A 6,000-nucleotide genomic window follows, 5' to 3' on the forward strand; every position below is an offset into this window, starting at 1 on the left:
CCGCACCTCTGGCGATACTGTATTTATCCCCCAGAGAGGTAGGGAACATCCTTCCCCCTCTTCCCCCCCCCCACATGGCATCCAACCGGGTGAAGGCTGGGACGTCCCATGACTGCTGCTTCAGACCAGCGCACATCCCCGGTACAACGAGTCGCTCTGTCATTGGCCTGAACATCTGACGAGCCTCTCGTGGGGGTTTCCAAAGCTTGGGGTGAGGCCAAGAAGCCATCACCTGTGGCCACCCACCCTTTCCTCATTGTCGAAACTTTCCAGTCCAAGCTAGGCCTACTGGCTACTTTCATTTCATCTTCTACTTGTAGATTTCATTCTTGGCCCTGTCAGTACCTCAGCAAGTCTGCCCCTCACTATATCCTGGCTGCCCTGTAACAAAACCCTATGTGTACTTACCCAAGCCCTCAAACCTAACGCAAAGCCAACGGTAGACGATGATCATTGGTAAACATGCCTGTTGTATGTCAATAAAGGCTGCTGTTCTGTATTATGCTTGTACACATCTGCGCGTGACTCTCTGCTGGAGGGAGGGTGCTTTATTGTGCAGGTCGAGCAGAAACGGAGCTTGTGTCATCTGCGAGCGCCCAGGCTCACCCAGACCCCACTCTCCACAGCGAACAAAGGGGGCCCCTCCACTTCATCCAGGGCCACTCTGGGAAAGGAGACAAGACATGCCACTACAATTGAAAAAAGGAATTTATTGTCAATGGATAAAACTCATACCCCTGGTCTTATTGCCACACTCACTAGTTCCAAACACGACGCATCAAACCAATACATTGTTACCTTAACACTTTTCCTGTCCTAATGAACTCTCTGCCCCTCATGCTTGGGTCCTCGCACGGAGTCGAATCCCACTGTTCCCATCAGTTACTCAGTCTCTGACCCTTAGGTGTGCCTGCTGGCGTTTTGGCCACTTGACTTTCTACCAACCAGTTGGTATTGCCCTCTCCAGCACTTACTGGTCTTCTGGAAAACCACAGGATGAGGGTCACTTCTCGAATCCTGATTGACACACTTCCGTCCCTCAAGAAACAGAGTTGCAGACACGCGTGATACTTCTTTTCCTTCGCTTGGGGCTTTGATATGACCCCCTCAGTAAGCGACAGTCAGGGACACTGAACCTGGCCTGAATTCCAATATTTAAAACAATGTATATCTTGTAATAAATATTCATCTCCACAAGAACGCTGGGCACTCTTTTCAAATTAGTGTTTTATTCTCAATCAATAAATACTTTATTTCGGTTCTTTTACAAACCATAAAAGTACATATACAGTATAAAACACATTTCAGGTAAAGTGCCAAAAGTGAATAACTATACATTCTTCCACAGAATAAAGTCATTACTAAAGATGAAGACATAAATAGTGCAAAATACACAGTGAATCATTACTGGTCCAGACAATTTCTCAATTTAACAGTTAATTTTAAAAATTCCTTCATTTGGAGGATACTGTCACTATGCAAATGTTGTAAGTGCATTAGTGCCGGTCTGATTTGTGTAAAATCAAGTTTTTTTAAAAGAGTTACCAAATAGTGCTTGCGTGGGAATTCATAAAACTTACATAAAAATATAAAATGCAGCATATCCTGCGGAGAATTTCGGTCGCAGCCACAGGGTGCTGCCGATTTATTAAAAATGTCTGTTTTTGGTCTGATCAACAGATGATGGAAAAGATTTAAGCTGAACCTCATCAACAGAAATTTTTCATGGGAGTTCAGTGAGCCAGTCAGGTACGATTCTATAGTTACACAGGTTTTCAGCATGCCAAATTTCCTCACGCTTTGTTTCTGGAGCTCCACACCTTCCCTCCCGGTCCTCCTATCCATAAGGAAGGCCCGTTTAATGAGCTCCAAATCCCCTTTTACAATTTTACTCGGGTATTCAAACAATTCTGGACGGCCAAGCCTAGCAAAGTTGGATTTCAGATATTTTATCCAAGGAGTACACATTACCTTACCCTGACCCAGAAAATCCCTCATAATCAAATGCGTTAGTGGTATATCCTGATTTAACCATAATTTAAGCCAGCAGGTCAAGGGACGTAAAGAGAACATCATACTTTATCATGCCCTGAATAAGCAACATGCTTGTTTTTTTCACTCCTTAAGTAATTATAGAAAAGTTCGAATTTCTCTGCATGGTCCTACGCATTCTGAGCTACTGCACTTTTTTTTTGTTTTAATGCATATTAAATTGAGTCTAATGATTGTTTGCAACAGATTGTTTATGGGCTCTCCCAAATAATATTGGAACCCACACATTTAGCAGGTCACACCTTGGATGGTATTTTCACAAACCAACCAGACATAACCATAGCAAAGACATTACCTCTACCTTGGACTGACCATAGAGCTATCTATTTTGAGGTGACTAACAAAACGCTTATCTTACCTCATTCCTTTCCCGCCACTAAACAGAGAGTTCGGAAATGGAATAAGGTAAAAAAAGGACGATCTGGAACTGGTGCTGAATTCAGGCCCGCCTGCATTAGATAGTGATAACGATATAGCAGCCAACCAGTTTGACAATCGGATCAGAACAGCCGAAGATGGTACTTGCCCTGAAATTAACAAAACCACTACAAGAGCAACCGCAACAGCACCCTGGTATAGTCCGGAGCTAAAAACAATAAAAATGAAATGTAGAAGGACAGAGCGGACCAGGAGGACAGACTATAGTAGGGAGCACAAGCTAGCTTATAATCAATCTCTTGATGAATATAAGCAAGCTATTAATAAAGCTAAAAGGGCATACTTCACTACTAAAATAGGAGATGCAACATACTCCTCAAAGGAACTTTTTAAAACTGTGAACACACTTGCTAAACCCCAACATACAGCCAAGTTCAGACCAGACCAAGCTTTCTGCAATGTGATGGTCAAATATTTCCAAAGCACAGTACAAGTGATCTATGATGACCTTCTGAACTCGGCCACTATTATGCCATGTAATACCCCATTAAATATAAATGTATGGGCAGTTACTGGCAGACTTGAACGCTTCAGGGCACTTACCGTGGAGGAGGTCCAGGACCTCCTGGCATCCACAAAATCTGGCTCACCAAATGATCCGTGTCCCCCAGCAGTTCTCCACTTGGTACCTAAGACCGTTAGTACACATCTTACCCCTCTTTTGAACCAAGTCCTCGAAACGGGCAAATATCCCAATGCCTGGAAAAAGGCCTGCATAAGGCCAATTCTTAAAAAGCCAGCCTTGGACCCGTTAGAACCAAAAAACTACCGGCCAATTTCCCGACTACTTCTACCTGCTAAAATACTGGAAAGAGCCGTAAGCAGGGAGCTAATACACTACTTAGAAGACAATCTTCTGCTGGACCCCACACAACATGGCTTTAGGGCCTGTCATTCGACAGAAACAGCGTTAGTGTTAGCCACGGAGGGGATTCAGAGGATAGTGGACGGGGGTGGCAGAGCGATCCTGGTCCTACTAGATCTCTCGGCGGCATTCGACACCGTAAACCACAAGGTGTTGGTGCAGTGGTTGAGAGATGTAGGGGTGGAGGATACTGCACTAACTCTCCTCTCCTCCTTTCTAGAAAACAGAGAACAAAACATACATTGGGAGAACATAGAGTCTGGAACTTTTCAACTCCCATGTGCTCTGTCACCAACTCTTTTCAACATCTATGTGTCCTCTCTGGCTAACGTAGTCAGGAAACATGGCTTTTCTTTGATTATGTATCCCAATGACTCGCAGCTCACCATTTCGGTTTCCAAACCATCAGAGCCAGTAGCCATCAGCTTTCATGCATGTCTGAAAGATATCATGAGCTGGATGAGCTTAAATTTTCAGAAAATAAATACGGACAAAACCGAGGTCTTAGAATTTGTTAAAAGACCGTCATTATGGAACACTAACTAGTGGCCCATAGAGGCGGGAGTCTGTCCTACCCCGGTTACCAAAGTTAAAAACTTGGGGGTGATCCTTGATGAGCAGCTCAATCTGTTGGCCCACGTCAACCAACTAACTTCCTCCTGCTTTTTCCTCTTAAAAACCTTAAGGAAAATCTTCCCGTTCATCGCATATGAACTCCAAAAGACAGTTGTAGTTGCACTCTTTTTATCCAAATTAGATTACTGCAACGCACTCTTTATGGGAATTGATAAGGCACAGGAGAGGAAGCTACAATCATTGCAAAATGCGGCTGCCAGATTGCTTATGAACATCCCTAAGGGTCGCCCCACCTCAGAGGCCATTAGAGCACTACATTGGCTCCCTGTCCACCAAAGAGCCAATTTTAAGTCTCTTTGTTTAGTGCATAAGGCCCTCTATGAAGGAATCTCCAGGGAGGTACGGAAACTTTTCACCAGGTATTCTCCAGCAAGAACTCTCAGATCCTCTACAGAGGGCCTTGTCTGTGTTCCAAAAACACGCAAGGTAAGATGGGAGGGCCGCACACTGTCTTTCTGTGCGGCAAAACTCTAGAATCAGATGCCATCCACCTTACGTCTTCAACCAAATCGGATGAGGTTTAGGAAAGAACTAAAAACTTGTCTGTTTGCTAAAACCTAAACATCCAGAGTCAGGTCGCTCCAGTCACCTATGCATCACAGTTAGCGCCAGGACGCCTGGGCATTCGCTGCGCTCTATAAATAACAATTCAAATTCAAATTTAACTACAAACTAGAGATTCTATTTTTATTTTTCATATTTGCAAGCATACGCTCTCTTTTATATGAAAGAGCTGTGCACCAAGATTTTGAGTAGTCTGTGGGAGAGGTGATGGTGAGTCTATGTATTATAAGGAAAGAAGCACCCCTGCCATACATGAAAGGAATATTGCAAGTCACCTCAGAATTCCATAACCTTATAAACTATCCTCAATAATGTCATGGAACTCTTTGCTGACTAACAATATCCTTATGCGATACAGTAGGGGATACTTTATCCCATATATAATGTAAATGTAGTACTGAAAGACATTGGATAAGCACTTTAAGTGGGCACGGGGACTGTCCAAATTGAGGAATATTCACAACCCTCGCTACGGTGAGCCATCAAACTTACTAAATTAACAAGAACACAACCCCCTGATAGCAATGGCACAGAGCAGACTGGGTTAACTTAGGGCAATGTTTAAAACATATATGCAGTGTTGAAACAGAGATGAAATCAAAATGTCGAACAATAAACATCTGGCCCCCTTTACAGTGCACTGTTTCCCTGCTAACAAGTTGTAAAGAGCTTTTGCTCTCTCCCTAAAACATGGTAAAATTGGCCTATACCTGATTGGTACAATTAATTTTCCCCAGTAGCCCCATGTATCCAGGGCCTGCAAATTAAATGCTACTGGTAGGCTGCAGCGCTCATTGTACCACCCAATAAAGTAGCACCGTCAAACATGTCTCAAGACTTCCCATGCAGCCTGTAGTGCAATTTTAAAACTGCTATTTTGACTTGGCAAAATTAACCTTTTCTCACGTCTAACGTTTTCTTTTTAGTAACCCCTAAGGTAGGCCCTAAAGTCCTGTAGGGCAGGGAACGTGGTATGTACAAAGTGTTGGACATGTCTCTCTATGCAGGGACACCCCCAAAACCTTTTGCCTTTATCCTTCACTTTTTGCTGAATTCGTTTTTGTTAACCATGGGACTCTGTGCACTTTACTCCTGCTAAATAGTGCTAAAGTGCTTGTGCTCACTCCCTTAAAACATGGTTAATTTGGCATATTTAATCATCTAAGTATCAGTTCCTTGTAGAGTGGCATACCATGTAACCAGGGCCTGTAAATTAAATGCTACCAGTGGGTCTGCAACAGTTATAGTGCAAGACACTTAAGTGGCAGCTTCTTACATGTCCTGGGCCTGCCATTGTAGTTTGAATGCAGTTTTCAAATGTCATGTTGACTTGGCATTTAAACCCCCTTGCCAAGCTTTAAACACCCATTTTGTGACATATAGGAAACCGCTAAGGTAGGCCCTAGTTAGCCCATAGGGGAGGGTGCTGTGTAAATAAAAGGCTG

This window comes from Triturus cristatus, chromosome 7 (assembly GCF_964204655.1).
Source record: "Triturus cristatus chromosome 7, aTriCri1.1, whole genome shotgun sequence".
Lineage (NCBI taxonomy): Eukaryota > Metazoa > Chordata > Amphibia > Caudata > Salamandridae > Triturus > Triturus cristatus.